Here is a 13,324-nt window from a genome sequence, read left to right on the forward strand (position 1 = left end):
GCTCACTATGCCCCTAGATGAGTTCCTTGGGGGGTCTAGTTTCCAAAATGGGGTCACTTGTGGAGGAGCTCCAATGTTTAGGCACACAGGGGCTTTCCAAACGCGACATGGTGTCCGCTAACGATGGAGATAATTTTTCATTCAAAAAGTCAAATGGCGCTCCTTCCCTTCCGAGCCTTACCATGTGCCCAAACAGTGGTTTACCCCCACATGTGAGGTATTGGTGTACTCAGGAGAAATTGCCCAACAAAATTTAGGATCCATTTTATCCTGTTGCCCATGTGAAAATGAAAAAGTTGAGGCTAAAATAATTTTTTTGTGAAAAAAAAGTACTTTTTCATTTTTACGGATCAATTTGTGAAGCACCTGGGGGTTTAAAGTGCTCACTATGCTTCTAGATAAGTTCCTTGGGGGGTCTCGTTTCCAAAATGGGGTCACTTGTGGGGGAGCTCCAATGTTTAGGCACACGGGGGCTCTCCAAACGTGACATGGTGTCCGCTAAAGATTGGAGCCAATTTTTCATTCAAAAAGTCAAATGGCGCTCCTTCCCTTCCGAGCCCTGCCGTGCGCCCAAACAGTGGTTTACCCCCACATATGAGGTATCAGCGTACTCAGGACAAATTGGACAACAACGTCCGTGGTCCAGTTTCTCCTTTTACCGCTGGGAAAATAAAAAAATTGTTGCTAAAAGATCATTTTTGTGACTAAAAAGTTAAATGTTCATTTTTTACTTCCATGTTGCTTCTGCTGCTGTGAAACACCTGAAGGGTTAATAAACTTCTTGAATGTGGTTTTGAGCACCTTGAGGGGTGCAGTTTTTAGAATGGTGTCACTTTTGGGTATTTTCAGCCATATAGAACCCTCAAAATGACTTCAAATGTGAGGTGGTCCCTAAAAAAAATGGTTTTGTAAATTTTGTTGTAAAAATGAGAAATCACTGGTCAAATTTTAACCCTTATAACTTCCTAGGAAAAAAAAAAATTGTTTCCAAAATTGTGCTGATGTAAAGTAGACATGTGGGAAACGTTATTTATTAACTATTTTGTGTCACATAACTCTCTGGTTTAACAGAATAAAAATTCAAAATGTGAAAATTGCGAAATTTTCAAATTTTTTGCCAAATTTCTGTTTTTTTCACAAATAAACTCAGAAATTATCGACCTAAATTTACCACTAACATGAAGCCCAATATGTCACGAAAAAACAGTCTCAGAATCGCTAGGATCCGTTGAAGCGTTCCTGAGTTATTACCTCATAAAGGGACACTGGTCAGAATTTCAAAAAACGGCAAGGTCATTAAGGCCAAAATAGGCTGGGTCATGAAGGGGTTAAACAAAACTATTCAGATGCAGTTGAAGTTCAGACTTTTATCTTTTATTTGAGGGTATCCATATTAAAATTGGATGAAGAGTTTAGGAGTTTCAGCTCCTTAACCTGTGCCACCCTGTTTTTTAAAGGGACCAAAAGTAATTGGACAATTGACTCCAAAGCTATTTCATGGACAGGTGTGGGCAATCCCTTCATTATGTCATTCTCAACTAAGCAGATAAAAGGCCTGGAGTTGATTTGAGGTGTGGTGCTTGCATTTGGAAGGTTTTCCTACGAAGTAAACATGCGGTCAAAAGTGCTCTCCATGAAGGTGAAACAAGCCATTCTTAAGCTGTGAAAACAGAGAAAAAACCCATCCGAGAAATTGCTACAATATTAGGAGTGGCAAAATGTACAGTTTGGTACATCCTGAGAAGGAAAGAAAGCACTGGTGATCTCATCAATGCAAAAAGACCTGGGCGCCCACGGAAGACAACAGTGGTGGATGATCGCAGAATAATCTCCATAGTGAAGAGAAACCCCTTCACAACAGCCAACCAAGTGACCAACACTCTCCCGGAGGTCGGCGTATCAATATCCAAATCTATCATAAAGAGAAGACTGCATGAAAGTAAATACAGAGGGTTCACTGCACGGTGCAAGCCACTCATAAGTGTCAAGAATAAAAAGGCTAGACTGGACTTTGCTAAAAAACATCTAAAAAAGCCAGCACAGTTCTGGAAGAACATTCTTTGGACAGATGAAACCAAGATCAACCTCTACCAGAATGATGGAAAGAGAAAAGTATGGCGAAGGCTTGGTACAGCTCATGATCCAAAGCATACCACATCATCTGTAAAACACGGCGGAGGCAGTGTGATGGCTTGGGCATGCATGGCTGCCAGTGGCACTGGGTCACTAGTGTTTATTGATGATGTGACACAGGACAGAAGCAGCCAAATGAATTCTGAGGTATTCAGACCCACACTGTGTGCTCAGATCAGCCAAATGCAGCCAAACTGATTGGTCGTCGTTTCATACTACAGATGGACAATGACCCAAAACATGAAGCCAAAGCAACCCAGGAGTCTATTAAAGCAAAGAAGTGGAATATTCTTGAATGGCCAAGTCAGTCACCTGATCTCAACCCAATTGAGCATGCATTTCACTTGTTAAAGACTAAACTTCAGACAGAAAGGCCCACAAACAAACAGCAACTGAAAACCACCGCAGTGAAGGCCTGGCAGAGCATCAAAAAGGAGGAAACACAGCGTCTGGTGATGTCCATGAGTTCAAGACTTCAGGCAGTCATTGCCAACAAAGAGTTTTCAACCAAGTACTAGAAATGAACATTTTATTTAAAATTATTGAATCTGTCCAATTACTTTTGGTCCCTTTAAAAACAGGGTGGCACATGTTAAGGAGCTGAAACGCCTAAACCCTTCATCCAATTTTAATGTGGATACCCTCAAATGAAAGCTGAAAGTCTGAACTTCAACTGCATCTGAATTGTTTTGTTTAAAATTCATTGTGGTAATGTCTATAACCAAAATGAGAAAAATGTTGTCTCTGTCCAAATATATATGGACCTAACTGTATGTGCTTTTTTTTTATTTCTTTATTTTTAAAAGGGAAAAATAGAAGTAATAAAGAATGACACCAGCGCTTCCACAACCAATGGAAAATAATCTGATTGCGCTTGGACACACATGTCATTCAATAAGGCAGTGCAGATCTGCGGATTATTTCTCAGTTGTATTCGGCATGCTGAGATTTCACTCCGAAGTTGGTTTAGTGTGAGAAAGAAATCTCATGCCATACGGACCATCAGTGGCATCCGGTTTTTGCAGATACATTACAAGAGCACTTGCTCTTAACTCACCGCTCCGTGATGCCGTAAGTGACGTATCGGACTGTGGGGAGTCTCCGCCTCTGCACGCTCACATGCTGTGGTAGGATGAGCTTTCTACCATGTACGCATGAGATGACCGGATGTCTCTTGCTGTGATGTGGTTTGGGGGGATTATGGAGGGCTTGGGACACAAATGCACTGCCCCCCGAGGAAGCGACAGCGGAATACGCGTCGGGGCATCTGTGCATCGGTTTTGGGCATCAGTATGGGTAAGAGATCTTGATGTTTTAGCTAGTTATACCTTATTATATATTTTGGTGATAATCTATGGATAGTTTTTGTACTAGTGATATCTTTGCCCTGGTAATTTTATGGCTATGTATATATATATATATACGTTGTATGTACACATATCCTGGTTGTAAGCACTATGCACTTTACTAATGAACATATATACCTGGATGTGTTCATTATAGCCATGTGATACACCTTTCATTTGCTCATATGGTTAAATTCCTGCCCGCCTGTTCTTTACCATATGAATCTTGTTATTCAGTATGAATTTTTTTTATATTGTATTGGTTGCTATTTGGTATTGTGAATTTAATAAAGACTTTTTCTATTGAAATTTCTAGTCTTTTTCGGATTAATCATTGAATGTCCTCTTTTGGTACATCCATACCTTACTATTAGGATAGTTAAAACTCTCTATTGTTCTTATAAATTCTGTAGTATAAGAAACTGTAAATGGTCCTGCAAAAAAGAATAAAAAATTAGCTGCTTAGTAGTGTTGAGCGATACCGTCCGATACTTGAAAGTATCGGTATCGGAAAGTATCGGCCGATACCGGCAAAGTATCGGATCTAATCCGATACCGATACCCGATACCAATACAAGTCAATGGGACTCAAGTATCGGACGGTATTCCTGATGGTTCCCAGGGTCTGAAGGAGAGGAAACTCTCCTTCAGGCCCTGGGAACCATATAAATGTGTAAAAGAAAGAATTAAAATAAAAAATATCGCTATACTCACCTGTCCGACGCAGCCGGGACTTCAGCGAGGGAACCGGCAGCGTTGTTTGTTTAAAATTCGCGCTATTACTTGGTTACGTGAATTCCCGGCTTGTGATTGGTCAGGTCGGCCATGTTGCCGGGACGCGGACCAATCACAGCAAGCCGTGACGAAATTACGTCACGGCTTGCTGTGATTGGTCCGCGTCCCGGCAATATGGCCGCCCTGACCAATCACAAGCCGTGACGTCACGGGAGGCTGGACACGCGCTCATTTTAAAATGGGCGCGTGTCCAGCCTCCCGTGACGTCACGGCTTGTGATTGGTTGCGCCGCGGTCAACCAATCACAAGCCGGGAGGCTGGACGCGCTCATTTTAAAATGGGCGCGTGTCCAGCCTCCCGTGACGTCACGGCTTGTGATTGGTCAGGGCGGCCATATTGCCGGGACGCGGACCAATCACAGCAAGCCGTGACGTAACTTCGTCACGGCTTGCTGTGATTGGTCCGCGTCCCGGCAACATGGCCGACCTGACCAATCACAAGCCGGGAATTCACGTAACCAAGTAATAGCGCGAATTTTAAACAAACAACGCTGCCGGTTCCCTCGCTGAGGTCCAGGCTGCGTCGGACAGGTGAGTATAGCGATATTTTTTATTTTAATTCTCTCTTTTACACATTTTAACATTAATGTTGTTGCGATACCCGATATCCGATACCACAAGAGTATCGGAATCCCGGTATCGGAATTCCGATACAGCAAGTATCGGCCGATACCCGATACTTGCAGCATCGGAATGCTCAACACTACTGCTTAGTAAAACAACGAATTGCATACGGATAGCACAGTGTCAGTCTGTATTGGGACGTGTCTCCAATTTTTATTACCCAGTAGTATATTTATTCATAGATGTCTAGAACAGACAGTGGAATAGACCAACAAGGAGCAATGCAACTAAATGCACCAGTATTGTTACTGCAAGTAAAAAAGACAGAAAAGTCGAGAAAGCTGAAAGATCCTTTTTAATATATACAGTGGGGCAAAAAAGTATTTAGTCAGTCAGCAATAGTGCAAGTTCCACCACTTAAAAAGATGAGAGGCGTCTGTAATTTACATCATAGGTAGACCTCAACTATGGGAGACAAACTGAGAAAAAAAAATCCAGAAAATCACATTGTCTGTTTTTTTATCATTTTATTTGCATATTATGGTGGAAAATAAGTATTTGGTCAGAAACAAACAATCAAGATTTCTGGCTCTCACAGACCTGTAACTTCTTCTTTAAGAGTCTCCTCTTTCCTCCACTCATTACCTGTAGTAATGGCACCTGTTTAAACTTGTTATCAGTATAAAAAGACACCTGTGCACACCCTCAAACAGTCTGACTCCAAACTCCACTATGGTGAAGACCAAAGAGCTGTCTATGGACACCAGAAACAAAATTGTAGCCCTGCACCAGGCTGGGAAGACTGAATCTGCAATAGCCAACCAGCTTGGAGTGAAGAAATCAACAGTGGGAGCAATAATTAGAAAATGGAAGACATTCAAGACCACTGATAATCTCCCTCGATCTGGGGCTCCACGCAAAATCCCACCCCGTGGGGTCAGAATGATCACAAGAACGGTGAGCAAAAATCCCAGAACCACGCGGGGGGACCTAGTGAATGAACTGCAGAGAGCTGGGACCAATGTAACAAGGCCTACCATAAGTAACACACTATGCCACCATGGACTCAGATCCTGCAGTGCCAGACGTGTCCCACTGCTTAAGCCAGTACATGTCCGGGCCCGTCTGAAGTTTGCTAGAGAGCATTTGGATGATCCAGAGGAGTTTTGGGAGAATGTCCTATGGTCTGATGAAACCAAACTGGAACTGTTTGGTAGAAACACAACTTGTCGTGTTTGGAGGAAAAAGAATACTGAGTTGCATCCATCAAACACCATACATACTGTAAAGCATGGTGGTGGAAACATCATGCTTTGGGGCTGTTTCTCTGCAAAGGGGCCAGGACGACTGATCCGGGTACATGAAAGAATGAATGGGGCCATGTATCGTGAGATTTTGAGTGCAAACCTCCTTCCATCAGCAAGGGCATTGAAGATGAAACGTGGCTGGGTCTTTTAACATGACAATGATCCAAAGCACACCGCCAGGGCAACGAAGGAGTGGCTTCGTAAGAAGCATTTCAAGGTCCTGGAGTGGCCTAGCCAGTCTCCAGATCTCAACCCTATAGAAAACCTTTGGAGGGAGTTGAAAGTCCGTGTTGCCAAGCGAAAAGCCAAAAACATCACTGCTCTAGAGGAGATCTGCATGGAGGAATGGGCCAACATACCAACAACAGTGTGTGGCAACCTTGTGAAGACTTACAGAAAACGTTTGACCTCTGTCATTGCCAACAAAGGATATATTACAAAGTATTGAGATGAAATTTTGTTTCTGACCAAATACTTATTTTCCACCATAATATGCAAATAAAATGATAAAAAAACAGACAATGTGATTTTCTGGATTTTTTTTTCTCAGTTTGTCTCCCATAGTTGAGGTCTACCTATGATGTAAATTACAGACGCCTCTCATCTTTTTAAGTGGTGGAACTTGCACTATTGCTGACTGACTAAATACTTTTTTGCCCCACTGTATATACGTAAGTCATTGTCTGTTTGGAGCAGTAATTATGATAAGCATTTCTTTATTTCTGCAATATAACATAATCTAGAAGATGTCTTCATTGGATGTTATTCTTTTCTGTACAAGTTACTGGTGTTTTATTACATATATATACGGTGTATATATATATATATACTGTATATATACTTTATTGTGTTTTTAAATTGCGACAGTAACAAAAATATCTATGTTTGTGACATTGTCCCCTAAATCAATGGAAACTGCAAGCTGGCAGCTTTTTAAACCTGTTACTTTGCTGATTGTAGATGTACTTGACATTTTACTCATATGTTTAATCTAATTGTTACACTTATGTTATCAGCTAATTGATGCTCTTATCCATTATAGCTGCTACTTGATACCACACAAATCAAAGTACCATTCACTTACATAGTCCTATACTGTGAAGTATATGCATTGTGTCATGTGCAATATACAGAAGATGGAGATCATAGGTGGAATAGAAGCACTGTTTAGCTGCCTTAAAAAAGAGTGGGTACATGGAAAAAAAGAACAAATAAATACATGCTATGAATACTATGTGGAAAATAATTATTTAATACATTGCCGATTTTGCAAGTTTTGCCACCTACAAAGAATGGAGAGATCTGTAAGTTTATCATACATACACTTCATCTGTGAGAGACAGAATCTTTAACCCCTTCATGACCTTGGGATTTTCCGTTTTTCATTGTTTGTTTTTCGCTCCCCTCCTTCCCAGAGCCATAACTTTTTTATTTTTCTGTCAATATGGCCATGTGAGGGCTTATTTTTTGCGGGACGAGTTGTACTTTTGAATGACATCATTAGTTTTAGCATGTCGTGTACTAGAAAACGGAAAAAAACTCCAAGTGCGGTGAAATTGCAAAAAAAGTGCAATCCTACACCTGTTTTTTGTTTGGCTTTTTTGCTAGGTTCACTAAATGATATTGATATTATTGATATTATGATTCTCCAGGTCATTACTAGTTCGTAGACACCAAACATGACTAGGTTACGTTTTATCTAAGTGGTGAAAAAAAATTCCAAACTTTGGTAAAAAAAAAAAAGAATTGCGCCATTTTCCGATACCCGTAGCGTCTCCATTTTTCGTGATCTGGGGTTGGTTGAGGGCTTATTTTTTGTGTTCCAAGCTGACGTTTTTATTGATACCACATGTGCAGATACGTTCTTTTGATCGCCCGTTATTGCTTTTTAATGCAATGTCGCAGAGACCAAAAAAACGTAATTCTGGCGTTTCAAATTTTTTTCTCGCTACGCCGTTCAGCGATCAGGTTAATGCTTTTTTTTATTGATAGATTGGGCAATTCTGAACACAGCGATACCAAATATGTGTAGGTTTGATTTTTTTTTTATTGTTTTATTTTGAATGGGGCGAAAAGGGGGTGATTTAAACTTTTATATTTTTTTATTATTTTTTTCACATTTTTTTTACTTTTTTTTAACTTTTGCCATGCTTCAATTGCCTCCATGGAAGGATAGAAGCTGGCACAACTGGATCGGCTCTGCTACATAGCGGCAATCATCAGATCGCTACTGTTATGGTTCTCAATGGCAAGAGAACATAGCCCAGCAAACATACGAACTAGCTCTTGGAAGGATGGAAACTAAACTGACCATGAACTAAACCTGCCGCACAACTAACAGTAGCCGGGTAGCGTAGCCTGCGTTTTATCCCTAGACGCCCAGCGCCGGCCGGAGGACTAACTAATCCTGGCAGAGGAAAATATAGTCCTGGCTACCCTCTAGAGAAATTTCCCCGAAAGGCAGACAGAGGCCCCCACAAATATTGGCGGTGATTTTAGATGAAATGACAAACGTAGTATGAAAATAGGTTTAGCAAAATTGAGGTCCGCTTACTAGATAGCAGGAAGACAGAAAGGGCACTTTCATGGTCAGCTGAAAACCCTATCAAAATACCATCCTGAAATTACTTTAAGACTCTAGTATTAACTCATAACATCAGAGTGGCAATTTCAGATCACAAGAGCTTTCCAGACACAGAAACGAAACTACAGCTGTGAACTGGAACAAAATGCAAAAACAAACAAGGACTAAGTCCAACTTAGCTGGGAGTTGTCTAGCAGCAGGAACATGCACAGAAAGGCTTCTGATTACAATGTTGACCGGCATGGAAGTGACAGAGGAGCAAGGCTAAATAGCGACTCCCACATCCTGATGGAAACAGGTGAACAGAGAGGATGATGCACACCAGTTCAATTCCACCAGTGGCCACCGGGGGAGCCCAAAATCCAATTTCACAACAGTACCCCCCCTCAAGGAGGGGGCACCGAACCCTCACCAGAACCACCAGGGCAATCAGGATGAGCCCTATGAAAGGCACGGACCAAATCGGAGGCATGAACATCAGAGGCAGTCACCCAAGAATTATCCTCCTGACCGTATCCCTTCCATTTGACCAGATACTGGAGTTTCCGTCTGGAAACACGGGAGTCCAAGATTTTTTCCACAACGTACTCCAACTCGCCCTCAACCAACACCGGAGCAGGAGGCTCAACGGAAGGCACAACCGGTACCTCATACCTGCGCAATAATGACCGATGAAAAACATTATGAATAGAAAAAGATGCAGGGAGGTCCAAACGGAAGGACACAGGGTTAAGAATCTCCAATATCTCGTACGGGCCGATGAACCGAGGCTTAAACTTGGGAGAAGAAACCCTCATAGGGACAAAACGAGAAGACAACCACACCAAGTCCCCAACACAAAGCCGAGGACCAACCCGACGCCGGCGGTTGGCAAAAAGCTGAGTCTTCTCCTGGGACAACTTCAAATTGTCCACTACCTGCCCCCAAATCTGATGCAACCTCTCCACCACAGCATCCACTCCAGTACAATCCGAAGATTCCACCTGACCAGAAGAAAATCGAGGATGAAACCCCGAATTACAGAAAAAGGGAGACACCAAGGTGGCAGAACTGGCCCGATTATTGAGGGCAAACTCCGCTAAAGGCAAAAAAGCAACCCAATCATCCTGATCTGCAGACACAAAACACCTCAAATATGTCTCCAAGGTCTGATTCGTCCGCTCGGTCTGGCCATTAGTCTGAGGATGGAAAGCAGACGAGAAAGACAAATCTATGCCCATCCTAGCACAGAATGCTCGCCAAAATCTAGACACGAATTGGGTACCTCTGTCAGAAATGATATTCTCCGGAATACCATGCAAACGGACCACATTTTGAAAAAACAGAGGAACCAACTCGGAAGAAGAAGGCAACTTAGGCAGGGGAACCAAATGGACCATCTTAGAGAAACGATCACACACCACCCAGATGACAGACATCTTCTGAGAAACAGGAAGATCCGAAATAAAATCCATCGAGATGTGCGTCCAGGGCCTCTTCGGGATAGGCAAGGGCAACAACAATCCACTAGCCCGAGAACAACAAGGCTTGGCCCGAGCACAAACGTCACAAGACTGCACGAAGCCTCGCACATCTCGAGACGGGGAAGGCCACCAGAAGGACCTTGCCACCAAATCCCTGGTACCAAAGATTCCAGGATGACCTGCCAATGCAGAAGAATGAACCTCAGAAATGACTTTACTGGTCCAATCATCAGGAACAAACAGTCTACCAGGTGGGCAACGATCAGGTCTATCCGCCTGAAACTCCTGCAAGACCCGCCGCAGGTCTGGAGAAACGGCAGACAATATCACTCCATCCTTAAGGATACCTGTAGGTTCAGAATTACCAGGGGAGTCAGGCTCAAAACTCCTAGAAAGGGCATCCGCCTTAACATTCTTAGAACCCGGCAGGTAGGACACCACAAAATTAAACCGAGAGAAAAACAACGACCAGCGCGCCTGTCTAGGATTCAGGCGTCTGGCGGACTCAAGATAAATTAGATTTTTGTGGTCAGTCAATACCACCACCTGATGTCTAGCCCCCTCAAGCCAATGACGCCACTCCTCAAAAGCCCACTTCATGGCCAAAAGCTCCCGATTCCCAACATCATAATTCCGCTCGGCGGGCGAAAATTTACGCGAGAAAAAAGCACAAGGTCTCATCACGGAGCAATCGGAACTTCTCTGCGACAAAACCGCCCCAGCTCCGATTTCAGAAGCGTCGACCTCAACCTGAAAAGGAAGAGCAACATCAGGCTGACGCAACACAGGGGCGGAAGAAAAGCGGCGCTTAAGCTCCCGAAAGGCCTCCACAGCAGCAGGGGACCAATCAGCAACATCAGCACCCTTCTTAGTCAAATCAGTCAATGGTTTAACAACATCAGAAAAACCAGCAATAAATCGACGATAAAAGTTAGCAAAGCCCAAAAATTTCTGAAGACTCTTAAGAGAAGAGGGTTGCGTCCAATCACAAATAGCCTGAACCTTGACAGGATCCATCTCGATGGAAGAGGGGGAAAAAATATATCCCAAAAAGGAAATCTTTTGAACCCCAAAAACGCACTTAGAACCCTTCACACACAAGGAATTAGACCGCAAAACCTGAAAAACCCTCCTGACCTGCTGGACATGAGAGTCCCAGTCATCCGAAAAAATCAAAATATCATCCAGATACACAATCATAAATTTATCCAAATAATCACGGAAAATGTCATGCATAAAGGACTGAAAGACTGAAGGGGCATTTGAAAGACCAAAAGGCATCACCAAATACTCAAAGTGGCCCTCGGGCGTATTAAATGCGGTTTTCCACTCATCCCCCTGCTTAATTCGCACCAAATTATACGCCCCACGAAGATCTATCTTAGAGAACCACTTGGCCCCCTTTATGCGAGCAAACAAATCAGTCAGCAGTGGCAACGGATATTGATATTTAACCGTGATTTTATTCAAAAGCCGATAATCAATGCACGGCCTCAAAGAGCCATCTTTCTTAGCCACAAAGAAAAAACCGGCTCCCAAGGGAGATGACGAAGGACGAATATGTCCCTTTTCCAAGGACTCCTTTATATATTCTCGCATAGCAGCATGTTCAGGCACAGACAGATTAAATAAACGACCCTTAGGGTATTTACTACCCGGAATCAAATCTATGGCACAATCGCACTCCCGGTGCGGAGGTAATGAACCAAGCTTAGGTTCTTCAAAAACGTCACGATATTCAGTCAAGAATTCAGGAATCTCAGAGGGAATAGATGATGAAATGGAAACCACAGGTACGTCCCCATGTGTCCCCTTACATCCCCAGCTTAACACAGACATAGCTTTCCAGTCAAGGACTGGGTTATGAGATTGCAGCCATGGCAATCCAAGCACCAACACATCATGTAGGTTATACAGCACAAGAAAGCGAATAATCTCCTGGTGATCCGGATTAATCCGCATAGTTACTTGTGTCCAGTATTGTGGTTTATTGCTAGCCAATGGGGTGGAGTCAATCCCCTTCAGGGGTATAGGAGTTTCAAGAGGCTCCAAATCATACCCACAGCGTTTGGCAAAGGACCAATCCATAAGACTCAAAGCGGCGCCAGAGTCGACATAGGCATCCGCGGTAATAGATGATAAAGAACAAATCAGGGTCACAGATAGAATAAACTTAGACTGTAAAGTGCCAATTGAAACAGACTTATCAAGCTTCTTAGTACGCTTAGAGCATGCTGATATAACATGAGTTGAATCACCGCAATAGAAGCACAACCCATTTTTTCGTCTAAAATTCTGCCGTTCACTTCTGGACAGAATTCTATCACATTGCATATTCTCTGGCGTCTTCTCAGTAGACACCGCCAAATGGTGCACAGGTTTGCGCTCCCGCAGACGCCTATCGATCTGGATAGCCATTGTTATGGACTCATTCAGACCCGCAGGCACAGGGAACCCCACCATAACATCCTTAATGGCATCAGAGAGACCCTCTCTGAAATTCGCCGCCAGGGCGCACTCATTCCACTGAGTAAGCACAGCCCATTTACGGAATTTCTGGCAGTATATTTCAGCTTCGTCTTGCCCCTGAGATAGGGACATCAAGGCCTTTTCCGCCTGAAGTTCTAACTGAGGTTCCTCATAAAGCAACCCCAAGGCCAGAAAAAACGCATCCACATTGAGCAACGCAGGATCCCCTGGAGCCAATGCAAAAGCCCAATCCTGAGGGTCGCCCCGGAGCAAAGAAATCACAATCCTGACCTGCTGAGCAGGATCTCCAGCAGAGCGAGATTTCAGGGACAAAAACAACTTGCAATTATTTTTGAAATTTTGAAAGCAAGATCTATTCCCCGAGAAAAATTCAGGCAAAGGAATTCTAGGTTCAGATATAGGAACATGAACAACAAAATCTTGTAAGTTTTGAACTTTCGTGGTGAGATTATTCAAACCTGCAGCTAAACTCTGAATATCCATTTTAAACAGGTGAACACAGAGCCATTCCAGGATTAGAAGGAGAGAGAGAGAGAAAGGCTGCAATATAGGCAGACTTGCAAGAGATTCAATTACAAGCACACTCAGAACTGAGGAAAAAAAAAAAATCTTCAGCAGACTTCTCTTTTCTCTCCTTTCTCTG

This window comes from Ranitomeya variabilis, chromosome 6 (assembly GCF_051348905.1).
Source record: "Ranitomeya variabilis isolate aRanVar5 chromosome 6, aRanVar5.hap1, whole genome shotgun sequence".
In the NCBI taxonomy this organism is placed as follows: domain Eukaryota; kingdom Metazoa; phylum Chordata; class Amphibia; order Anura; family Dendrobatidae; genus Ranitomeya; species Ranitomeya variabilis.